Genomic DNA, 27573 nt, shown 5'->3' with positions numbered 1-27573 from the left:
ATTCTACTACTGAGCTGTCGGCCCCAGCTCCTATGTTAGGACTTTTTACATTTTCAAGACCAAAAATTCTCAACCTAAATTCACCTAGGAAATTTCTTCAAAAGAACATTACATTTATCGACAGCATGTGTACTATGAGATACTGTACACATCTGCCAACAAAACTAACAGTGTTCTTTACAGGAAGGACAACACATTTACAAAACAGATTGATTTATAAATGCAAAGACACAGAAACTACAAGACTGCCTTTCCTTTTCATTCAAACCAAACCCAGGAAAGTTAATTGACCTTTCATTCATCCAATACTCCAAATCTTCAATGAACAATCTGCATCCCAGCTTTGTTGAAGAGCCACACTGACTGTATTAGGACAGTGTAAGAAACCAGCAACATGATTTGCTTTTCACATTAGTGGCCAATTTGAGCGGTTTATTTTGTCATAGTCTTCTGGGACTGTCAGGAAGAACTGGGATCTTTCAGGTGAAGTGGAGCGGCATTACCCTGGAACCCTGTGAATTCAGAGGAAACTGGGAACTGTCAAGAAGCTGCTCCACTACTTTGTATGCTTGTATGATGAGGTACTATTAGGAAAAGCCGCATAAAGCTGTTGCAGCTGTGGTATATAAAAAGTGGAGATAATTTAATAGAAAATGTCATCCTTTGCAGAATGCTGATTGCCTATTTTTTTCCATAAAGACTTCTCATCAGAGGGGCTCCAGCAGCTGTGAGAAGGCATCCTGTCACCGATGTTCCCAGACATCCTGGCAAACAAAGATCTCCATGGGCTATTGGCATCCCAAACATTCTGATGTTGTTTCCTATTTTGTTTCTCCCTTTCATACTCCACTGTATGGGATGTGGAATATTTTCTTTTTGTGAGAGCAGAGTAAAGATTTGCTCCTTGACACTAGAATTTGATCATAAACAAGACAAACATCTGTTGAAGTCATGAGGTACTGTTTTCGCCATACTGAGGACCAAGGAACCTGAAAGCCATAACAATTCCACAATTCTATAATGTTGAGAATTTCTCCTTAACAGATGGCAGTCATTAGAAGTGACTGCAGGGCATAACTCTTCAAGAGGCTAAAATTTTTCCCATTCAAGAGAAGAGAAATTTGATGGAGAAGAGGTTTTATAATCATGTTCAAATTCTGCTTCAAAGTTCTATTTTCTCATAATCAGTTTTAGAAAGATGATTTTGTCACAAATTTCATCATAAAAAACTCACCAGACTTCACAAGTAAGCTGTATGTCTTCACTGAGTTCAAAGTTATACCATAGCTATTGTTAAAGGCTTTACATTCAGCAATTTAGAATTTATTATCACTAAAAGGAGAATGATTTATACCATTTCTTTGTACAAAATGCTGCAGTATAAGTCTAACACAAGCTGACATAGTCCAAACCACAGTGTTTCATGCAAAAAGTAGAAGTCCATTTGTTCACTCATGCATTCCTTCTATAAATATGTGCTGGATGCTACTGCAAGTGCTGAAGATTCAATTATGAGTAAGAATGACAAAAAACCCTCCTATCTTAAAAGTACAGCATCCTCATTAAGCACACACTTCCATCACACACACACACACACACACACACACACACACACACACACACACACACACACACACACACACAAACCCACACACGCCATGTCACAGTGTGTGGTTCAAAAGGAAGCAGATAGATTATTAGGGAATATGGAATTTATTAGGAATGTTTTTTTAACTTCATAAACAGAAGATGTGGGGGGAGGGGGTGTTGGGGAACAGCATGGCAAAGGCTGTAAGGAGAGTTCAGACGCCAGGACCAGAGAAGGACAGCATTCCAGAACTCGGAAGAAAATCAGAGTGTATGGCCAAAGTGAAAACTCCTTCTCACAGTTCTGCAGATGGGGAAGGTTAACACCAAGACCACCTAGGCTTTCTGAGTCTCAAGAAGAAGGCAGGAAGGAGTGGACAACAGGATGTAGTTCCCATTGACTTAATCCACAACCCAGGTGAGGTGTTCTGGCACCAAAAATTCTTCTGGCTAGAGACTAGCAGACAATGTCTCAGCAAGGTGTCTGTCAGTGTCTGTGGAAAAGGGAGAACTGTTGTAAAGTGGCCAGATTAGAATATTTCATTCTTACACTAAATCTGTAGTCTGTTATTTGCCAGACAAAATTAACAGAGTTGTCCCCCTGCTTTTGAATCATACAGACAATTGTCACTCTAAAAATAGAATATCTCAGACTCATTTTTATTGGATAATTGGTTGGGTTTTTTAAAGGAATATTTTCAAGATTATTGTATCATCAGTGGGTCACATAATTATTGGTGTTAATGCCACACAAAGTCTTAAGTTCTACATTAATGTGATGGACTAAGCTGCCACCAAATGAATTAATTTATGAAGAAATATGTGATAGTCCCATTTCTGCTTAGCATCTAATAGAACCACAACTATGGACCCATTTAAATGACTTGTGCTTTATGTGTATGAAACAAAGCATTGGGAACTTTTCTGACCTCCCTTTTTGATTCTTCACACTAGTTATGTGAAAGGAAAATTTCCCCTGGATTTTTAAAAAAGGAAACCATGGCAGGCTGAGAGAAGTAACAAGCTAGACTTACATAGTTAGAAAGTGGTAGAGGTGGGACCCAAGCTACAGAAAGAATATCATCAGAAAGAAGTCCTTGATCATTTTACTCAAGCACACCTATCTGTGTAGAAAAGGAAGGGCTTTATCCGGAGCAAATAAAAAGTTTTGGAAGTAACCTCTGAGATGAGGCAATTCCCTCATCCCCGCTCCTTTGCAATAATCCTAAACTAGCGTCTGTCCTCCCCTTTCATGCAGAACTCCTGGAAAGAAGACTATGAAAAAGACTATGTGAATGATTAAAAGTGCAAGGAGATGTTGGAATGTTGTAGGTCTGGAGGCTAACTACCTTATCTTGGGCTAACTTTAGTCTGATGAATAGCCATCCCTTGTGCACCTCTGTGTCAGGACTAACATCCTGTAACTAAAAGATCAAAGTCTGTTGAAGTCTGTTAACTTAGCAGACTACTAGCTTCTACCAAACCAAAAGCCAAGAATGTCATCAGATACCTTCTGAGTCCTGAAGGAAAGCTTCCTCCATATTGTCTTAACCACCTCGCTGATGTAGCCACCAATGTATTTAAATGTGCCTTGACCTATGCTTTCTCTGTTCTATAAAACTGTAAAACTGCAAGAAACTGCTTCCATGTTGGAATGTAGAATTGGAGGTAACTGAAATAGGTATTCCTGTGCCATGGTCACTCAAAATGGCTCTAGAATAAACTATCTCTTATTACCTTTAAATTGGGAGCTGTGGTTTTTGCATCAACAAATGTATACGAGCAGTATACAAAGAAATGAATTAAAAAAAAAAATCTCCCACTTGGGGTGACGTGCTTTGTCAAAGCTGTAAGCTGTATTTTAGGTACTTTACAGAGTACTAAGAATAAGTGAGTAAGAATTCCTCTGCTTCATCTCTACCTCCACTTACCAAGCTTTTGTAGTCTAGGAGACAGACCTTTCATCATTTTCACAAGATATGTTAAGTCATAAGGGGGGATACTGACTCAAGGGTACTCTATAATCACAGTGTCTATGTGTGGTTGTTGGGTAATAGACTCAGGTCATGAGAATTGAGTCAGGCTATATGAGGAAATAGCCCCTAGCCATAAAGAATGGCTTAGCCTAGTCCGACCATCCCCTCTACCTGCAGAAATAATATGCCCGTATATTGAAAAAAAAAACCCACCTGCTTCCAGTCAAACCACAAAAATAGCTGTAACTTCTTGGTAGCCACCCACATATGTGTATATGCATATATACCTATCTTCCAGCCCCTCTGAGTGAGCTCAACCTTCACACAGAAGAAAGGTTTAAGCCCCTCACTGTTTCAATAAAGCATTCAAAGCCTGTTGAGATCGAGTCTGTCTGCCTGTCTGTCTCGTTTTTCATTTATTTATTTATATAGCATAATTCTTTATTGATTCTTTGGGAATTTCACATCATGTGCCCCAATCCTGCTTACCTCCCAGTCTCTCCATATCGTCCCTTCATCCCTGCAGCATCCTCCCATAAGAACCCAGCACTTGGGAGGCAGAGCCAGGCAGATCTCTGTGAGTTCAAGTCCAGCCTGGTCTACAGAGCGAGTTCCAGGACAAGAACCAAAACTACATGGAGAAACCCTGTCTCAAGAAACAAAAAAAAAAAGGAAAGGAAAGAAAGGAAGGAAGGAAGGAAGGGAGGGAGGGAGGGAGGGAGGGAGGGAGGGAGGGAGGGAGGGAGGGAGGAAGAAGGAAGGAAGGAAGGAAGGAAGGAAAGAAAGAAAGAAAGAAAGAAAGAAAGAAAGAAAGAAAGAAAGAAAGAAAGAAAGAAAGAAAGAAAGAAAGAAAGAAAGAAACCACCTCACTCCTCATTCTCTCAAACACCTATTCATTCATTTTTCTTATAATGGCTTTCAGGGAAGTTTTCTGAGAAGAGAAGCCTCAGTGGAGGTCTTCAAAAGCAAGAACATTTCAATATATTTTGTAGATAAAGGAAATCAGTAAGCAATTTGTAGGGAACAGGAACTCTCAGCAGTTGAATGTGAATAATGAATGATGTATGGGGCATGAAATAGCAAAAATAAGCAATACAAATCACACATTAAATTGTATTTTCATCTGCTGTACGGAAAGCTGTGTGATATAACATTTAGATTATAATAACAACTGATATGTGTACTATTATGATCTTTTAACAATCTTTGCTTTTCTAAATGAAGGAACTGAAGCTGAAAACAGCAAAATGACTTGTACAAATTTCCACAGTTAATAATTGGCAAATTTGGCGTTTGGTCTTAACATAATTCTTAATTTTTTTAAAGATTTCTGGACACACACACACACACACACACACACACACACACACACACACACGCATGCTTATGCTTGCTTGCATGAAAGGACCTTTAAGGGGTGATTGGGCTTTGAGAAGACTAATGCCTTTTATGGAATCATGAGCTCTGTCTAGCCTAGCCTGTGCCATTTTGGCATATGACGTTTCAGAAAAAAAGGAATTCTCTAGATGCTGACTCCTTAATGTTCAACTTTCCAGCCTTGAGACTTGTGAGTGAAGATATTTCTGTTCTTAATAAATTAACCAAAGTTGGTATTGCTATAATAGCACCACTGGAATACTACAGCAATTTGTCTGTGTCGTGATGCAGTGTGCTTTTCAAATGTGAGAAACATGCCCACCTACATAAGTATGATACTGCATTTAGAACTAAGAAGTAAAATCACATGTGTGAACAAGCTTTGGTAATTTGTTATAGGAAAGCCTTGCCCTGAAAAGATAAGTGCAGAACCAGTAAATAGTTTCAGAATTTGCTTCAGGAAATTCCTTCAAGTCAGTTTATCTGAGACAACAGTCTGCTTTCCTGGGAAACAATTCATTTATTAAACAGTTAGCTTAACAATGCCTCCTTCAAAGCCTGTGTCTTCTAGCCCTAGGCCATTTCATTGAAGTCTGAATCAGGCCTTCACATGGAAAGCCACACTTTCAAGCACTTTTTTTTTTTTTATTTTCTGATCTGACTGCTGCCTATTGTCTACGCCTTTTTCCTATGCTCACTCACTGGATGTCAGCCACACTGATATCCTTGAGATTTCTCAATGTATGCAGGAAAAATATACTCCCACATCTAGGTTTTAAACTTGCTCTTGCTACCACACAGTCACATAATTGATTCCCTTTGAGATTTTGTTTAAATGTCTCATTATGACAGTGGCTATTCCTAACTGCTACATGTGTAATCAACCCACTCAGCCCTGCTATCAGCAATTTGCTTTCCTCCATAGCACCTTTCATAACCAAACATACTATAAATATTTGTGGGTGCATGGTGTATGTTTATCTGTCTTCCACCAGAATGTGGTAGTCGTTAGAGATGACAGATTGTTATTATATGCCTCCTGACTGAGAAGTACCTGAAACAAGATAGGAACCCCAAAAATACATGAGGAATAGTAGAGTAGAAGAAATGACAAGTAAAAGTAAGAGTAGTCCTGGGGTTGACACTAGAAACAGCAATTTGTGTGGACTGGGTTGCCTTGTGTTTGGTTTTGGTATAAACCACACTGTGGAAAGCAGCACCTTCCAAAGATGAGCATGTCCCTTCCTTGCTTCAAACCCAGTATTATTTTCCTAGTAGTGAGGAAGAAGTAAACTGGAGTTTATGTGCCAAAGCCATTCTGATGCCTGTCTGATCCAGGCCTTATTGGACTCAAGCCATGTTCATTGACTGATGTACTGTAGTTGCATAAAGTTGTAACAGAGAAGCAGAGAACACATGCTTCACAGAGTCTAAAACACTGACAAAATCTTGTCCCTCTGACCCTAGATATTGGTTAAGTGAAGTTCAGTGTTCTTCAGATCTGTCTCCTACCTTAAAGGGTGTAATAGGTATGGCAGATGAACATGTTCTAAAGAGACACTTGTAACTTTCAACCTGACTATCAGATTATTGGAAAATTTGACCCCAAAGAAATGGGAATTTTCCCAGGAATCTCATGCTGGGAGAAGTAAAGTGTGCCAGCCAGATGGAGAATTTTACTCTAGGAAGGAGGTTTCACACAGTTTCAAAAACTTGATTGATTATCTCATAGGATGAGACTGAACCCTAGACAACAAAGAGTCAATGGTGAGCAGGACCAAACTTTGCACATAGACTGTTTAGAAGTGCATATCCTTGGTTCTATATTTAAATTATAAGCTCACTTCAGGATGCTAAAGAGGAATTTTGGTGGATTCCTAGGTCTCTGTCCTTCTTCTCAATGTAGTCAGGATGAATAAATACTCCTTTTCTAACATCCACTTTCAGTTTGGCTCTTTGAACTGGCTTATTGAGAGCTGGATTTGATTGGGGCACCAGTTGTGAACCCCAAGTTCCATAGCAAATTCGCTACTCCATCCCCTGCCACCTGCTGAGGAATCCAAGAGCCTAGCTGCAGGCTCCTGTTACAAGGCCTTCTCCCTTCTTCAGAGACCTATGAAAAAGGATCCCCACTGCTTTCTGGAGGGGCTAGTTCTCCTTCAGAGCCCTGCTAGGCTACTGTCTGACTATCTGCACATGGCAGACCTTTCTAATATACTTTTTACCCTCAACAACTCATCCCACTGTTCTCCTTGAGCTCCACACTCAAGATTTTCTAATCCTGGTTCAGATAATTTGAAAACAATGTAAAATGATTTCACACAGTTCTGATGGCTGAGTGCTAGAAGGTGTAGTGTCAGGTGAGGACTACTCCATGCTTGTAAGATGGCACCTTGTGGCCGTATCCTCACATGGCAGAAGGCTGAACGACAAAGGTGTCTAGACACTTCCTCCCAACCATCCATGAAGGCAGAACCTGTATGACTGAATCACTTACTAACAGGTCTCAGCTCTTAGTTCCTGGGATCAAAGATAAGATCGCAACATGGACTTGGGGGCGGGGGTGTGCACACATTCAGATAATGGCAATGTCCAAGGACACATAGCTAGACTTTGATAGAGCCAGGGTTAAAATCCAAGTTGCCTTTCTTCCTACAAGGTCCACATTCTTTCAGACTGTAGAATGTTGCCCCCCTAGAAATTAAAACAAAAGGCATGCTTCTGCCTGTTCAAAGAAGGGAGTCTCTGATGATATGAAGGGCCTCAGTATGGGGTGGGAGTAGAAATGCAAATTGTCTTTTAAAATAGAAGGGAAAGATGAGAGGCTGGGTTTTCTTCATAGCAAGATGCAGAAGCTGAGGCCCTGAGCTTGCCAGTACTTCACTGGGTCACATACTCTCTAAAGAAAGCCCTCAAATGAAGGTCTACTGAGGCTCAGTGTTACACTTTCCAATCACTAGGCTGGGGATGCCTAGCCTTTGAAATAGCTAGAGGCAGAGACTCTTGCCACAGATGGTCAACAAGTACAAATCCACAGCTGAGTTGATGAATTTTAATCTCTAAAGGCATGGCACTCTGAGTCCTGCATTTCAAGTACCAGTTGAAAGTCATCTCACCAAGGGTCTTTTAATCTGAATAAAGGAACACAAAGAAGCTGAGACCAGCCACACAAATTAAATTTAGTATAAGGGTTCCAAAGATAGCCTTTGTCGCCCTATGGGGCGTCTTTGTGTGTATGTGTGTGTGTGTGTGTTTGTGTGTGTGTGTGTGTGTGTGTGTGTGTGTGTGTGTGTGTCAGTGGGAAGGAAGAAGAGGGAGGAAGGAAGCACTGTGTGTGAGACAAATGACTGTAGTTCACTGTTTTTGTTTTTGTTTTTGTTTTTGTTTTTGTTTTAAAAAAACATTCTGAGCACAGAGGTTTCTACCTGCGGGATCCATGAAGATGACAACTAGAGTAACCATTAACTGAGGGAGTATTGCATGCCAGAAAGCAAGCATATGGTATAGACTCTCTGACTAGACAGGTCTGCCGGGCAAGAGCACAGAAAGGGAAAACCATTATATCATTTCACAGAGAACTTAAAATGGACATTTGCTGCACGTACATAAGATACAATTGAGAGTTAGGAAAATGGCTCAGTAGTTAAGAACACTGGTTGCTCTGGCAGAGGACGTGGGTTCAATTCACACCATCCACATCAAGTGACTCACAACTGACTGTAGATTCAGTGCCCTCTTCCAGAACTAGGCACACATGCACAATCGTGGTACACAGATGTAGATGTACATGCAGAGAAAACACTCATATATATAAAGTTAATCTAAATTTAAAGTTAAGTATTGCAATTCTATAGATTTGGAAAAGTTATCATTAGGAAAATAAGGATAAATATTTGTCTTACTTATATATCTCCATATATTTTCATATTCGATGAAAAAAGATTTGAACACTTGCATTATCTCAAATTAAACTATGCCATTATTTATTACTTATTGAAATTGACAGGCAATTGTATCATTTATGCCTCAAATTGGATAGCATTTCCATCAGATATGTGTTTAGAGATTTTTATTTTAACAAAAGTAAAAACAAAGGAGGAACAAAAACAAAATCCAAAACAAATTGATAAATTACCTTGAGGCATCTGAATTTCTTCTGCATAAATGAATATTCTTCAAAAACCTTGGTAATTCTTGTGCCTACTTCTTTTCACAAGGGGGCTGAACGAGAAAGTCCCCTCGGCATCTTACAGCAAGTAAGAAAACAACACAAACATGAGACAGCATCTAATTATTTAATCCAAGCTGTCCTTGAACTTACTGTGAAGCTGACCTTAAACTCAAAGCAATCTTCCCACTTCAGCCTCTTGAGTGCTGGGATTATAGGTGTGAGCTAGCACTTCAGGCAAGGGTTCCTTTCCTAATGAAATCTGGAACAACTATAATCTGTGTACAAAAGCATCATGACTTGTAATCTGAACTTCCAAAGATGGATAGCTACAAACCTAGGTGGAGATTTCTCCAGATATTGCAAAGTAATCGATAATAAGTATATGGCAGGAAATGAGCACTAATTAACACTGACAACCCTCAGATGTTGCTGGAGGGCTTCTCTCCAGGTTCTCCAAGCCCCACAGTCCCACAATCCACTTATAAAATAATCACTCAGACGCTTATATTGCTTATAAACTGTATGGCCGTGGCAGGCTTCTTGCTAACTGTTTTTATATCTTAAATTAACCCATTTTTATAAATCTATACCTTGCCACATGGCTGGTGGCTTACCGGCGTCTTTACATGTTGCTTGTCCTGGCGGTGGCTGCAGTGTCTCTCCCTCCTTCTTCCTGTTTCCCCAATTCTCCTCTCTCTTTGTCCTGCCTATACTTCCTGTCTGGTCACTGGCCATCAGTGTTTTATTTATATAGAATGATATCCACAGCACTCAGACAGTAAGTACTTTGCTCAAGATCACATAGCTAGTACTTAGCAGAACTAGAGTTGAAATGCTACAATCTAAAAAGAATACAATGCTCTTTAAAAAACTGTTGAACCCAAGAACTCCCTTGGTTAAGAAAGCAAACTCTGGCCCACAGATACTCTCCTTTCTCTCAGTTTAGCCAGAACCAATCTCTCTGTCTTGTCCCTAGTTCTGCAACAAATCACCAATTGCAACCTCCCTTCCCCTTGCCCAAAGCTCCTGTGGAGCCATCCCCTCCTAACAAACCCTCCCATACATACATACTCATCACTGTATCCCAAATCTCAACCCAAGCAGGCACTTCCTGTTCAACCAAAAGCACACACCTGCCAGAAATCCAGAAAGACTTCCTGCAGACCGCTTCCTCTCTTCTTTCTATTTCCCCCAGACCCAGTCCCTCAGATTTGTCTCTAATGCTTCAATAGTTCACTAGCTGCAACCCCCACCCCCATCCACATTTCCTGTGGATCCCACAGACCATCCCCTCCTAAACCTCCCTCCCGCTACTCAACTTCATCCCAGCCTCCAATGCCAGCTGGAATTCCCTGTAAATACACCAGCTGAGCAGATCACTAAAGCAGGCACCACACAGCCATTACATGCTCTGAAAATACAGAGAGGAAACAGAAACTAAGGAACAAAACAACCAACCAAAAAGGACAAACCCAGGAATCAGCACCAAGACCTACAATCATACCAAACCCAGATGCCTAGACACCAGCATAAGAACACAATCAATAACAGCCACGGCAGTACCTTTCCACTAGAGCTCAGCTATCTTACCACACCAAACCCTGAATGTTCCAATATATCAGAAGCACAAGAAAAAGACTTTAAAGCCAACTATATGAAGATGGCAAAGATCTATAAAGAGGAAATGAATAAATCTCTTATAGAAATCCAGGAAAACACAAACAACTGAAAGAAATGAATAAATCCCTTAAAGAAAACAAAGAAAATATAAACAGTTGAAGGAAACAAACAAAACTGTTCAAGATCTGAAAGTGGAAAAATAAGCAATAAAGAAAACACAAACTTAGGAGATTCTGGAAATGAAAAGTTTGGGAATTCAAACAGGAATAACAGAGGCAAGCTTCACCAACAGAATACAAAAAGTAGAAGGGGGAATCACAGATGTGAAAGATACAAAAGAAGAAATGGATACAATGGCCAAAGAAAATGTTAAACATAAAAAATTCCTGACACAAAACATCCAGGAAATCTGGGACACTATGAAAAGATTAAACCTAAGAATCATAGGAATAGAGGAAGGAGAATACTCCAAGTTCAAAAGCCCAGAAAATATTTCAACAAAATCACAGAATAAAATTTTCCTTACTTAAAGAAGGAGATGCCAGTAAAGGCACAAGAAGTATACATAACACCAAATAGACTGGACCAGAAAAAATCCCCTGGCCACAAAATATTGAAAACACTAACTATACAGATCAAATAATGAATACCAAAATCTGGAAAAGATCAAGTAACCTATAAATGCAGACCTATTAGAATTACACCTGACTTTTCAATGGAGGTTCTGAAAGCCAGAAGGGCCTGGACAGATTTTCTGCAGACTCTACGAGACCACAGATCCTAGCCCAGAATACAATACCCAGACTTTCAACTACCATAGATGGAGAAAATAACATATTCCATAATAAAGTCAAAATTAAGCAGTATTTATCTACAAACCCAACCCTATAGAAGGTACTAGAAGGAAAATTCGAACCTAAAGAGGGTAACGACACCCATGAAAACAGAAAATAAATTATTTCACACCAGCAAAACCAAAGAAGGGAAACACACACATACACACCACCACCAAAACCACCACCACCACCAAAATCAACAACAAAATAACAATAATCAACAATCATTGATCATTGATATCTTTCAGTATCAATGGTCTCAATTCCCCAATAAAAAGACACAGATTAACAAAATGGATGTGAAAACAGGATCCATCCTTCTGCTGCATACAAGAAATACACCAAAACCAAGAATAGATATCACCTCAGGGAAATGTTGGAAAAAATATTTCAAGCATATGGACCTAAGAAGCAAGCTGGTATAGCTGTTTTAATATCTACCAAAATAAACTTCAAACCAATGATGTTAATAAAAAAAGATGGGGAAGGCTACTACATACTCATCAAAGGAAAAAAATCTACGAAGAGGACATTGCAATTCTTAACATCTATAGCCACAAAATAAGGGTACCTAAGTTTGTAAAGGAAATACTACTACAGCTTAAATCACATATTGACATTCACATAATGAGAGTGGGATACTTCAATACCCAACTCTTCCCAATGGACAGGTCATCTAGACAACAAATAAACAGGGAAATACTAGACATAACAGTCATTATAAGACAAATGGACATAATAAATATTTTCAGAACACTTGACCTAAACACACACAAAAATATACCTTCTTCTCAACATCTCATGCAACTTTCTCCAAAACTGACTACATACTCAAACACAGAAGAAGTATCAACAGGTATAAGAAAATTGAGCCAGGCAGTGGTGGTGCACGCCTTAAATCCCAGTACTCGGGAGGCAGAGCCTTGTGGATCTCTGTGAGTTTGAGGCCAACCTGGACTACAGAGTGAGTTCCAGGAAAGGTACAAAGCTACACAGAGAAACCCTGTCTCAAAAAACCAAAACAAAAAAAAAGAAAGAAAGAATTCTACCAGACTGTCATTAAAAGAAAAGTTAACACAAATACTCATCAAATCATTCCACAAAATAGAGAAAGAAGGAACAATACCCAGTTCATTTTATGAGGGCAAAGTTACTTCGATATGTAAATAACATAGAGACTCAACAAAGAAAGAGAATCACAGACCAATTTCCCTTATGAACATAGATTCAAGAATACTTGCAAACTGAATCCAAGAACACATCAAAAAGATCATTTACTATGATCAAGTAGGCTTCATCCTAGAGATGAAAGGATATTTCAATACACTAAAATCAGTAAATGTAATGCACCATAAGAACAAGCTGAAAAAAGCAAATAAACAAAACATAAGATCATTTCATTAGATGTAGAAAAGGCCTCTGAAAAAATTTCAACATCCCTTCATGATAAAAATCCTGGAGAGATTTGGGACATAAGGTATATACCTAAATATAATAAAAGCTATTTATATCAAGCCTAGAGCCAACATCAAATTAAATGGAGAGAAACTCACGGCAATTCCACTAAAATCAAGAACAAGACAAGGCTGTCAACTCTCTCCATATCTATTCAATATATCACTTCAAGTTCTAGCTAGAGCAATAATATGACTAAAGGTGATCAAGGGGATACAAACTGAAAAGGAAGAAGTCAAAGTATTTTTTTTTGCAGATGATATGATAGTATACATAAGTGACTCAAAAGTTTGACCAGGGAGCTCCTGCAGCTGATAAACACTTTCATTGAAGTGACTGGATATAAGATTAACTCAAAAAAGTCAGAAGCCCTCCTATATAAAAATGACAAACAGTTTAAGAAAAAAATCAGGAAAACAATACCTTTTACAATAGCCTCTAATAATTTTAAATATCATGGGATAACTCTAACCAAGCAAGCGAAAGACTTATATGATAAAAACTTCAAGTTTTTGAAGAAAGAAATTGGAGAAGATATTAGTAGATAGAAAGAGCTCTCAGGCTTACGGATTGGTAGGATTAACATAGTATAAATGGCAATCTTACCAAAAACAATCTACAGATTCAACAAAATCCTCATCAAGATACTAACACAATTCTTCACAGACTTTGAAAGGATACTTTTCAACTCCATATGGAAAAATAAAAAAAAGAAAGAAAGAAAAAGAAAAACAGGATAGCTAAAACAATCCTGAACAATAAAAGACTTCTGGAGATTGTATCTAGTGTCTGTTATGTCTCTGACCCCAGATAAGTTTATTAGGGTGCACAATATTTTGGGTAACACAATACCACCACAGGAGGTATCACTGCCCCTCATTTGAAGTTATACTACAGAGCTACAGTAATAAAAAAAACACATGGTATTGGTATAAAATCAAATATGTTAATCAATGGAATTGAATTGAAGACTCACACTTAGGCCTAAAAACATATGGACACCTGATTTTTTTGGTTTTTAGAGACAGGGTTTTTCTGCGTAGCTTTGCACCTTTCCTGGAACTCACTTTGTAGACCAGGCTAACCTTGAACTCACAGAGATCTGCCTGCCTCTGCCTCCTGAGTGCTGGGATTAAAGGCATGCACCACCACTGCTGGCTGATTTTTTTAAAAGAAGCCAGAAATGCATGCTGGAAAAGGATAGCATCTTCAACAAATAGCTAAAATGGATGTCTACATGTACAAGAATGTAAAGCACAAAACTCAAGTCCAAGGTGATCAAAGACCTCAACATAAAACCAGATATACTAAACCCAATAGAAGAGACAGTGGGGAATAGCCTTGAATGCATTAACACAGGAGACAACTTCTTGAACAGAACATGATAGCACAGGGACTAAGATCAACAATTAATAACTGGGACATCATCAAGCTGAGTAGCTCCTGTAAGGCAAAGGACACCATCAATAGGACAAAGTGGCAGCCTACAGAACTGGAAAAAAAATGTTTACCAACCCATATCTGATAGAGGACTAATATGCAAAATATATAAAGAACTCAAGAAAATAAATATAAAAAAAACAAAAAACAAATAAGAGCCGGGCGGTGGTGGCGCACGCCTTTAATCCCAGCACTCAGGAGGCAGAGCCAGGCGGATCTCTGTGAGTTCGAGGCCAGCCTGGACTACCAAGTGAGTCCCAGGAAAGGCGCAAAGCTACACAGAGAAACCCTGTCTCGAAAAACCAAAAAAAAAAAAATTAAATTAAAAATGGGGTACATATCAAAACAATTCTCAACAGAGGAATCTCAAATGGCTCAGACGCACTTAAAGAAATGGTCAACATTGTTATGCCATTGGGAAAATACAAATAAAACTACTTTGATATTCCCTTTTACACCTGTCAGAATGGCTAAGATGAATTCACAAGTGACAAGGCATGCTAGAGAGGAAGTGGAGCAAGGGTAACACTGCTCCTTGTTGATGGGAATGCAATGTTGGACAGCCACTGTGGAAATCAATATGGCAGTTCCTCAAAAAACTGGTAATCAGTCTACCTCAAGACCAAACTATACCACTCTCTCTTGGGCATATACCCAAAGGACACATGCTCAACCATGTTCGTTGAAGTTTTATTCATAATTGCCAGAAACTGGAAACAACCAAGATGTTTCACAATGAAATATTACTCAGTGAAAGGAAAAGTATCAGCTCAGGACCCCCAAGACCAAGTTCTTGTTACAAAGGAGATTTATTTGCCTCAGAAGGACAGAAGGCAAGGATAAGGGACAAAGATGGAAGGTAGAAGGAGAAGGGGAAGGAAACCAGAGAAAGGTGGCAAGGGTATTTTTCTGGAGAGACAAAGAATTGCCTCTGGATAGACAGGAGACAGACAGCACATTAGAAAATGGTAGTTAATAAAGGTACAGGGGGAAACCCTGAGTTAGTATGAGGTGTTTAATTTTAATTTGGCATGCTAATTAGGTGAGCCAAAGGGGGCTTTTGATTGCTGGACTTCAATACTTTGATAGCTGGACCTTGGTAGTCAGCCTCAGGAGGAGAAAGTGAACAAACCTTGGAGGCTAGCTTCAGGAATGTAATCTAAAGGGTTTTAGCAAGGCAGAGGGAATGGGGAGAAGATCAAGGCCTGCCAGAGCTACATGCTTGAGTCCCTTCACTCAGCTGTTAAAAAAATTGTCATGAAATTTGCACACAAATGGCTAGAACTAGAAAAAATCAGCCTGAATGAGGTACCTCAGACCCAGAAATACAAATATGGTATATGCATTGACTTTTAAGTAGATATTAGCCATTAAGCAAATGATAACAAACTACAGTCTGTAGATCAAGAGTGGTTAGGTAAAGAGGAGGTGTCTAAGGGGGATGCATGGATCTCCCTGGGAAGGTAAACTAGAATAGATTGCATGGGTGAAATGGATGCAGGTGGATACAAGACAAGAAGAGATCAGGTGTGTGAGGGAGATGAAGGGAAAGGAGAGAGTGTATGTAGAGATGACTGGAAGTGGGGGCATTTGAGGATGGTGTGGAAATCAGGTGCAGTGGAAATTTCCTGGAATCTATGAAGGGGATCCTAATGAGGGGGATCCTAGTAATGGGGAATATGGAGTCCCAACTAGCCAACTGTTGTAACCAGGCAAGGCTTCAGGTAATGGTTCTGGGTTACATTCAGTTAAGTTGTTGGCCAATAGGGTCCCATGGAAATCCCTAAATAACCCAGATTGATCCTAACACAAAAGATTGCCCTCAGCAAACTACAGAGGTCCCTATTGCTGAGGACAACATCCACACAGCTCATTGAACATGGAGAAGTCAAGCTGGTGCCTACATGGAGTTTTCACCCCTATGTTCTAGTCTGTTTGGTGCAGGAAGGTACTCTGTAGGCTACTGAAAGAAACATGGACAGTATCCCAGCCACAATACCTTTGACCTACAATCTGTCTTTCCTGCAAAATAGGCTAGGGCAATGGAGGCACAGAACTTGTGAAAGTAGCCAGCCAATGTCTGATTTGACTTAAGGCTCACTCCACGAGAAAGAACCCATACCCAACATGGCTTGGCTAACCAAGAACCAGAGAATAGATAGCCCAAAGACCTGGGATAAAACCAAACACAACTAGCCAAAACAAACACACAAAGAAAGAGAACAACAAAAACAAACAATAAAATCATTTCTAATGATACTCTGCTATACTCTCAGTGCCTTATCCAGTCATCATCAGAGAGGCTTCCTCTGGCAGCAGATTGGAACAGATTCAGTGACACATGGCCAGACATTATGCAAAAGAGAGAGAGTCTAAATTGGAGATTTCTATCAAGTCCATCCCCTCAGAGCCCAAAAATCTGCTGAAGAGGAAGAAAGATTCTAAGAGTCAGAGAGGATAGAGGACACCAGGAGAACACAGCCTTCTGAATCAACTGAGCAGGGCTTATATGAATTCACAGAGACTAAAGCAGCAAGCATAGAGCCTACATGGATCTATACCAGGGCTTCTGCATATTGTATCTATTACCTTAGTATTTTAATAGAACTTTTGACTATGAGAACAAGTGGTTCACTGATTCTTTTCATGCTCTTGGGACTCTTTTCCTCCAGTTGGATTGCCATGTCCAACTTTGATATGAGTGCTTTTGATTTATTTTATTATATTTTATTTTTTCATGTTTGGTTGTTATTCTTAGAAGCCTGTTCTTTTCTGATGAGAGTTAGAAAGGGATTTTTCCTTTGATGAGTATATAGGGTTCTTCCCTATCTCTTTTTATTAGTATTGGTTTGAAGTCTATTTTGTTAGATATTAAAATGGCTATTCCAGCTTGTTTCTTAGGTCCATTTACTTAGAATACTTTTTTTCTAACCCTTTACCCTAAGGTAATATCTATCCTTGATTTTGAGGTGTGTTTCTTGGATGCAGCAGAAGGATGGATCCTGTTTTTGCATCCATTCTTTTAGCCTGTGTTTCTTTTTTTAATTGGGGAATCGAAACCATTGATATTGAGAAATATTAATGACCAATGATTGTTGATTCTTGTTGTTTTGTTGTTGTTCATTATTGTTCATATGTTTGCCTCACAGGGTCATTTTTAAAGTTTCCAACCCCTGATTGACTCTAAGTGTAGGTAGTAGCTTTGTCTCAGGGTCTTCAGAGGAGCTCAACTGTTATGGGTTCATTTGTATCTTCCAAAATAGATTTATTGGAATTGAAATCATTGTGGGTATAATTAGTCCATATGAAGCAATTATAATGGGTCCTAACCCAGCATGCCTAGTGCTTTGTAAAAAGTGAAAATTTGGAAACTCACAGACAAGAGACACCCAGGGTCCACTCATAGATTCTGTAAGTGGAGTGACACACCTATGGGTGAACATTAGCCTAGGATTTCTAGTAAACACCAGAGAAACAAGATTTCAAAGAGCTCAGGTAGAATAGGGATTTGATTTTGGATTTTTCCAGAACTAAAAGAGAATGAATTTCTATTGTTTTAAGATACCTAGTTGTGGGTACTTTGCTATGATAATCCCAGGAAATAAACACTTTAAACAACAAGAACTACCTTGCCAAGTTTTTACACTTCTTTTTAAGAAATACAGACTGACAAATGGATTCTATTAGTTTCTGTTTCAAATCAAAGAGTATGGACTCTGATTGGATCATCTAGTTTCTACAATTATATCTGGGAGGCAGAGTGGCATACCAACATTCATGTTGTGATTACAGGAAGTCATTCCCACAAAAGGAAGGAGCTGCCAATTGTCAGATGCTGGAAGAGGGAGAGTCAGTTTTCTTTAAGGATGTGGCTCTTGGTAGGTTGAGCATGCTCCAGCTGGTAGCCCTGCACCTAAGAGCCTGTATAGTCCACATACAGGACTTGATGGCTTAGCCAATAATGAGGACGGAAAGCATGGGTAGGACAGGGAGGGAATGGGGGGAACTTGGATGAAAGAAGGCAAATATGATCAAAATACATTATAAGAAGTGAAGAATTACTACAAATACTTTTTAAAGGAAAGGAATTGTTTATCTCATGGCCTGAAAAGATATTCCCAAAGTGGCTACTACAAAAATATTGCTCCTAATGTCAAACCATCATGTATCCAACAAGAACAGATGAAGGTTATTATATTTTTCAAATTCAGAAGATGTTCCAAACTTTTAGAGTTTCTAAAACATGGCATCTGAAAAATCCTCCACGTTGATTAATTTTTTTCATTTTGATTTCCTGATTTGTCCTCTCAATGGCTACAATGCACAGTACAGAATAACATTAATTCCAAATGAACAACAAATCTTGCTGTGCACTCAAACATGAAGTCAATTTATGTCAAATGTTGTTGCATGGAGATTGAAATTTAATCAGCAGAAATCTTAACAATGTATCTATGAATTTACTTAGCAGAACAGTTTTTTATCTTTTAAGTCAACTCTAAAAGGGAGAAGAAAAGAAACAAAGTTAGGATAAGTTTTCTTTTTGCTTTTTTTTCTTCTGACTCTAACTGGAAGCAGAATATTTTATGTATTGGCTCAGAGGGTGAATTTCATTTCCACTCTCTCAGCAGCAGTCAGTTTGAGCCTGATTTGAAGTTGATTGTTTTCAAGCAGTTACTAGTATACATGCATTTATTAATGGACAGGCACTGAGTCCCACTTCTCCTTCAATACTAATCTAGTTATGAAATGTGATTTTCAGCACCTCTGAATATACATGCACTGAGAAGAAACAGAATTTGTTTATTTCAATATCTATCCAACTTTTTCTTTTAGTGAAACTTCATTTTTCTTCCAAGTTAGAGGATAAGAAACCTGGGCACTTCAAGTGTCTTCTTCATCTTTTGTTGTTATTGTTTTTTTGGGGGGGGCACGATGGAGCTGGAAGCCAAGGTCTTACACATGCAGTCTCCCACAAAACTACACACTCTAGCCCTTCAGGATTCTGCCTGAGTGAAGGGAGTGGCTTACTACCATATTGGCTGACCTCTTGACCAAAAATGCCAGTTACCCAGGAGCAAATCCTGCAACAAGGAGTAAGAGGTTGCTGAAAGAAAGGTTTGGAAGAGGGAGAAAACACAGGGAAGGTAGGGCAGAGAAGAAAGAAAGGAAAAGGAAGTAAGCAAAGGTGAAACTTTAGATCAGTTCTTCACTTTATCTTGATCTTAAATAAAGTCTCAGGTGGTCATGAATTAAGCATCACCTAGCTGTAGAACGGGCATGCCAATTCACAGATACTTTAGTTTGCTCTTGGGGCAAAGCAGACCCAAGGGCAGGAATCCAAAGAGAATCACAGGGATGTTCTCAGAAAAGCAAAAAATAAGAATATTTAGCTCAGTCGGTAGAGCATGAGACTCTTAATCTCAGGGTCTTGGGTTCGTGTCCCACGTTGGGCGCCAGATATTGGAGAAATTATTTTGGCCACTCCACGTAGTTAAAAGGATATTTATTTAATGGCGTAACTCACAAATTAAGTAATGGGTAGGTCGCAGGGTCTGGGGAAGGTGTAATGCAGTCCAGCGGTGTTCTCTGGAGCTCTGCACAGTCAATCTCCACCGGTCAGCGTTCCGGCACCGAGAGAGCGCCCAGAGAGAGCGCTGGCCCATCCAGCTCTCGGGTCCCCAGGCGCCTCCCCTTGCCCTGCCTCGTAGGCGTGACAGTTGCCAGAGTCTCAATGGGGGTTGGAACTTCCAGAACCAAGCTGGAATGGCTACCCACTACATAAGAATATGGTAAACAGCACTAAAAAATGTTCAAAGGGATCCAGAGGTATAGTGATGGCATTATTATGTCAAGCATATGCTAGAAGAATTTCACTGGGATGGAATAACAGCTTTCTGATTTAGCTTCTCTCGAAGCTTAGGTGGCTTGTGTTAGTCTTCTGAACTGTAGCCCCAATGCCTAGCCTAAACGCCTGAGTCACCAAAACTCAGGCTGGTCCCCAGGGTCCTCAGTCCTCATTAACATGTCTTAGAGAATCCAATGGACACCAGTTCAGTCTCCTTCTTTAATTTGAAATCTGATTGACTTGTGACACAGGCTTAATTGAAGACTAAACATTGTCTTTGATAATACTGCAAAGCTAAAATTGTCAAAATTCATTATTTTGGATACATAATGTTTTAAACATTAGGAACAATTTTAAAGCCTACTTATTAAGCTTTTAATTATGCATGCAGAAATTCCAATTAATAATACCATATTTCTACATATCTCCCTGCCACTGTAGCAGCTGCTCTTTTCAAATTGGAATTTATATGTTTTTAAAAGGCCCAGTCATTGTCTTGATAACTAGTTCTCTATGTTATACTTTCATTTGTCCCAGCTTCCTGCTAGGAACCATTTCATACTAAGAATGGAAGCTGAATGGGCACTTCTTCTCAAAGCCATGGCCATTGGCATTAGGATGAGGCTAACAGAATCCACAATACAGGTTTGTACTTGACATAACCTATGCATCTGCATGTATAAAAGCCCTTCTCCCAATTAATCCTAATATTTCTGCTGGTGCAGAAAGGCAGGTCAGCTGTCGTTTCAGTTTATGTCAAACTACATATTATTTCACTCTTTTATTTATAGTGTTTTCATTTTACTTCTCATGGATCACTAGATGAATCCATATGGGTTGGAGCTCCTAGAGTCAAGCCTCTGGCTAGGGACCCTTGGATTGTGTGAGCCTCACTTATTGATTCCTTCTTGACCAACTCTGAAGAAGATAAACAATTATTCTTCCACATCAACCTTTTTCATGGGCTACTAGAATCTGGAAGAATATTCCAAAGCGTTTACAAATGCTTTAACAAATTATCATAGGATCCTAGTAAAATGGCCTCGATTTGGCAGGTGGACAGGGTGCAGGTCTCCTTTCTTTGTAGTATTCATAAGTTTGGGTGTGTCTGAGAAAAGGTAGTTATGGGGAATTGAGCAAGGACAAGAGGTGATTGGCCTCTTGAGCAACCCTTGCCAGGAGACCCACAGGTGCAATGAAGAGTGGCTGTCAGCAAAACTGACAAGAGCTACTTGCTTCAGTGATGACTCAGTCTTCTCATTCATCTTTAAGGAACTCATGTTTAAGTCCCAATGTGAGGAAGTTCCAAGAGGAGAAATTAGGAGGTAACATGTAACGACACAGACATGCCGAAATTTCAACTACATTTATTCTAATAGCATTGTTGGTTATTACAAACACAGCATTGCTGGCTCACTCCTGTCAAGAATCCTGGGTGTTTTATTCTTCTGTCAAATTTTTATTGTGCTTATCTAGGTCTATACCTTTCAAACCAGGCAACAAAATATATTGTGTTCAGAAAGTACCCTGCAAATTACAATGCAAGATTGAGGGCCCTGAGGCAAAGCAACCTTAGAAAGACACCATTGCAGAAGACCTCCATGATTTTAGAGATGAGGGCTAGATACAGCCTCCTCTGCTAAGGCCCTATGGGCACACTGTTATAACAGGACCATCAACTAGTTTCCATCTTGGGGAAAGGCACTGAAGGCAAAAATCATTGCCTCATCTAACTGAAATAAAAATGAAGGGAAATGGACTAGTTGGTGCATAAAATCTATGCACAGAGTTTAAAGACTAATTGTATATCTAACACTTGTGAAGAAATAACAGAATGCCTGAATTCCATCATTTTACCACCTGTATTAAAAAAGAAATATGTGCCTATACTAAAGAAACACATTTAGTCTCTCTTGCCATCACCTTCTTCTCCCTCCCTCTCCATACAGGAACAAAACAGCAGCCATCTTCATCAAATATGCTGTGCCTACTTACAGAATATCATCATAGGTGGGCTTGTTTTGTTAATCATTGATGTTTTCTCACAGGGGAGAAACGGTCATTGGACTCACATCTGAAGTTCTAGCAGCTCCTCATACATTTACATGCAATGCATCCCTAGTTGCAAGAGGTTTCTGGAACTGGAGATATCCTAGAGTATACCATCTGGAGAAGACAAATACGTACTTGGTTTGGGAAAGCCATTATTTTTCCAGCATAGCTGCTCTGGGGTCACCTGTGCTCTGTAAGGAAGCCCAGTGAACTCATGCATTCTGCAGTGTGAATTTTGGTGGAATGTACTTTGCTTTTTATTTTTTATTTGGGACTTTATGAGAAAGGGATAGACATTGTTCACATCTTCTCAGAGTAGAAACTCTCTCAGTACATGTCTTGATGCAGCACAATTTATTTTATTTTCCCTAAAGCATCTTAACTTGAGTATGGGTCACTACATAATACTAGTTGTTTTGTCATGTTTTTGAACATTCATACATATAAATTTATGTTGCTATTTTGGGTGGGGCAAATGCTGAAAGATTAGAGAGACAAAGGAACAAGCCACACTTCTCACCTCACCAACTCCATGCATCCTCTGACTGAATGTCTGAGTCCTCGGCCAAAAGGGGTCCAGCCAAAAAGCCTTTAGCCGAAAAGGGCTCCTTGGTGGAAAAGGGCTTTTTTTTTTGGCTTTTTGAGACAGGGTTTCTCTGTGTAGCTTCGCGCCTTTCCTGGAACTCACTTGCTAGCCCAGGTTGGCCTCGAACTCACAGAGATCCACCTGCCTCTGCCTACCAAGTGCTGGGATTAAAGGCGTGCGCCACCACCGCCCAGCTTGGAAAAGAGCTTTAGTTCCTGTCTCCTCATGCCTTATATACCTTTCTCTGCCCAGCCATATTATTTCCTTCCTAGTGCTGGGATTAAAGGCGTGTGTGCTTCCCAAATACTGGTAGTAAAGGAGTAAGATCTCAAGTGCTGTTATTAAAGGTGTGTGCCACCACTGGCTCTGTTTTTCTCCTAGACTGAATCAATATCGTGTAGTCCAGGGTGGCTTTGAACTAACAGAGATCCAGATGGATCTCTGCCTCCCAAGTGCTAGAATTAAAGGTGAGTGTGCCATCACTGCCTGGCCTCGATGTTTAATCTAGTGGCTTGTTCTCTTCTATGATCTTCAGGCAAATTTTATTAGGGTACACAATATATCACCACATTCTTCCCTTTACATTATGTTTGTGGTAGTTGGATATACCCTTTTTGCCTTTAATTGCACTTCTGTGTGTATATTCATTCTAACATTGAGATATATAGAAATGGTTTCCAAATGTATATCCCATAAACACTGTTCTTCAAAGTTTTTGTATTCTTTTCAGTACATTATCAAAAATATGATACAACCTCAGTTTTATTAGAGAATGACAAACTGTTGCAAAGGTGGTGACACTGATTTAAATTTCCACCAGCTAAAACTGGGAATTCCTATTATCTATACTAGTCTGATCATTATCAGACTTTCAGTGTTTATTAACTGAAATGCAATAAACTGTAAGGTTTAAATTGCATTTCCTTGATTACTAGTTAGGTTGTCAAATATATTCCTGAATGCTTTCGTACTTATTCTATTATACATGGCACATTAATTTAAATTCCATTTCCCCTTAAAAATAATGTCTTTGAGATATAAATTACTTAAATAGGATACATCCACTATGAATGTGCTGTTCAATGAGTTTTGACAAATGTATCCAACCATAACCCATATCAAGATAAAATAAAATAAAAAATTAAAAATAAAAAAAAATAAAAAATCCTTAGAGGATAGGGGAATGGCTCAGTGGGTAAAAGTGCTAGCCATGAAAGTCTGAAAAGCCAAGTTTGACCTCCCAGCACTCACTTAAAAAGCATCTGCAATCCCAGTATTCCCGTGGTAAGATGGGAGACAGAGACAGGAGATTGCCTTGAAGCTCAGAGGCCAGAAACAAGAAATGACCTGTCTCAACAAAAAAGAAGGAATGAACTTGTTATTTATTTCTTGACGTTATTTACTGGGCATGAGAAAACACAAGGTGCAATGGAACCCACTATAAGAGTTTTTAATAGGGAAGGGAAATGGTAGAGGTGGGTAGACCTACAGAAAAGAAAGGTGTGGGAGAGAGAGGTGTGCTACCTCTGGCAAGATGGGCTTATGTACCTACGCGATGCATGTGCATAGATTATGTGATCACACTGTGCACAGGTTACATAGGACTTAAGGCCCTGGAGTGACTAAGCATTTTGCACGACTGCTGACAGTGCATGTGCAGTCATGTGACTCCAGAAGTGGCTAGGAATAATAATATTCCACCCTTTTCGTTATTATAAAAAGTAAGGTGTTAGGGGTGGTGGGTCGATGGAAATGGGGCTGCAGTGTCTCTTGGAACTGCTTCCAGCTGACTTGGTGGGTATTGGTTAATTTGGGGGGATGGGGTGGGGAGGGGCTTTGCTTGAGGTTTCTGGATGTTCTGAGGTAGCTGATTATCCTCACTGTTGTTTTAAGCCCTGTGGAATCATCCAGTGCTGCTTGAATCTGACAAGCGAAATGGATCTGACCTGTCTGGATGGGTCCAAGTCGACTCCCTGGAAGTCAGAAGAATTTTTAAGTTTACAAAAGAGACAAATTATAGACATGTTAAGAAACAACCAAAGGGAATTTAAAATCCTGAGCTGGTAGCTATGATAGTATAGTGTTTAGTACACTGCTATCAGAATTGTATTAATTAGTGTTAAAGTTATGGAGTCATATAGCAAGAGAGAGAGAAATCTGGAGTATGCTTTCTTTTTTCAATTATTATCAAGTGGACTTTCTATCTTCACCTAAGACAAACCTTAAGGTACCTATTTCCTTTCATTGTTATGGTATCACTTCAGCATCCAGGAGACACAGGTGATTGATTGCTGAGGGCATTTGATAGTAACAAACTGTTATATTAAAGTTTGTTTTTACAGAGTCCAGACCCTTTTGAGTCTGGGGGTGTGAAAACCTCTGGAGTGTTACTATTTTTATCACCTAGATATATTTGATGGTCCTTGTGCCTCTGGCTCTATGGCCAATGGTGGTCCTATAACAGTTAGCTGAGTAGTTAATTAGAAATTTGAATATGTTATTAGAGACACAGAGGGAAACTGATGAAGTAGAATGTGGTAGGTAGAGACAGGAGAACAAAAAGGGGGAATCAGGAAGAAAAACATATAGGGTTCCCAATCCAGTGGGATTGAGTATGGTTGTGGGATGAAACCTCATTCTTCTGGAATTGCAGTTAAGGCAGTGGATCTCAGTATCCTCTGGAACTTAAGAGAGTAGGGCCCTGTTTGCGCCACCATGTATGAGGAGGAATTCCCCTAGGTTGGGGGTGGGATAAAAGGCTAGGAGGAGGAGAGGAGCTGCTGGTGAGTCTGGGGTCAGGCGAATGGGGGAAGCAAATGAAATGGAAGCTCCTACCTTGGCTAAAAAAATCTCTTCCCATTAGGGGCATAGGGCAAGTTGGCATGACCAAAACTGTGTGGGCAAGAGGGATAGCCATGAAAATAAATTAAGTGGTGGGGTTTATGAGGTAGGCTGTCACCCTACCCTGACAATAGGGAAATGAGAAGGAGAGGTGGGTCCTCAAAACTCCCCCAGGGTTCAGTAAGTGGCCCCAGTGTCCATGAGGAAGGAAATGGGTCTCCCTGATACTATAATGGCTACTCAAGGCTCCCTATGGGAGATGACAGTTGTCAGGCCAAAGCCTGAGGACCTTCAATCATCCATGGCCAAACCTAGAAGGTTGGTTGGAGGGTGATCTGTGTTTGATGTACCCATGCCACAAGGTGCATGGGGCAGTCAACTGAACAATGACCCTCTTTGTGGAACTTTGGACATGGCTCCAGTGGCCCAGATGGGGCAGGGCAAGTATGAGCCTAATGGATGGCCTTCTTGACCACATTTAAAACAAGGACCTGGGGGCACTTGGGTGGCTAATCAGACAGCCTTGGCCAGCATTTGTTATTCCTATTTATGGGCTTTCTCATCTCTCCCATGGTACACCTTAAATGCCAGCACTATGACTTCTGCCTGTGGGGTCAGGGGCCCTCTCTCCAGATGATTAAGTTTGGCCCTAAAGTCAGGGCCTCTGGGCTCTCAGGATCTAGATTAGTATACTGTAACAGGGCCTTTGTAAGTCATTCTAAAAATTGAGATGGATTCTCTTGTCTGTCCTGAACTATGAATCGAAGCTTTTCATAGTTTACTGGTTTGAGGGTAGCTTTACGAAGACCTACTAAAAGACAGGTCATAAACTGATCCCTAGCTAGGGAGCCACCTGGGGTGTTATAATCTCACCATGGATCCTGATCAGAGACCGCCTCAGCTCAGGGAGAATGTGCTACATTAGTCTGGTGGACCTCATCTGCATGTAGCCTGTTCCCAGACTCATCTGCGCTCCTCAAGAAGTAGGTTGTTAATAAAGGTCATGTATATATCCTGAAGGTGAGACTATAGGATTGGGTGATATATTGAAATTGTTTAATAAAAGAGGTAGAGTTGGACATAAAAGAACCCAGTTTCTTTTCTATCTGAGAGAGTTCTGCCAGTGAGAAAGGAACATGTATTTTAACCAGTCCATCCACCCTGGCTACCTTCTTGCAAAGGGAGGATGGCTGTTGGATTGGTTTGACCAGCATGGGGTTCCTTAGCAGCTTGAGAACTCATGATAGGAGAAGTAAAGGTGGGAAACATTGCCAGGCAGTTGTAGTGGCCTGGTACTGAAAAGGACAAAAAGGAGCTGGAGGAGCCAAAGAAACAGTCACTGGTGAAGGAGCGGGAGATGGAAAGGCAGGGATTCATTAGCAGGGTCTAGAGTAGTAGTGAGAGTGTCCTCTAGTTCAGGATGCATAGCTAGGAGCATGTGGACAGGTGAATAGGAATAAAGTAGAGAGGATTTAAAGCTGAGATAGAAAAAAGCTTGGATAGAAGGTAGCTTTTCATTTGCCCATTCGCTGACAGAAGTTAGATGACTCCCATAAAATACTGGGGTCCAATGAGCCATTAAGTGGCCATTTTTATTGTTATCTAAGGGATTGGAGACCTTATCTCCCATGGCTGCAGCAAAGACAAAAAATTAAAAAAAGGGATCCAATGGCTATAATATCCAGGCATCCCAGAGATTAAGTGAGGATCGATAATGGCACAAGTCATTCAGTGTTACATTGAGCAAAGAGCAAGGGCCACCAGGGTGGTAGCCCAAGGACGAG

The sequence above is a fragment of the Peromyscus maniculatus genome, chromosome X (assembly GCF_049852395.1).
Source record: "Peromyscus maniculatus bairdii isolate BWxNUB_F1_BW_parent chromosome X, HU_Pman_BW_mat_3.1, whole genome shotgun sequence".
Lineage (NCBI taxonomy): Eukaryota > Metazoa > Chordata > Mammalia > Rodentia > Cricetidae > Peromyscus > Peromyscus maniculatus.
Note: the sequence above shows the minus strand (reverse complement) of the source record.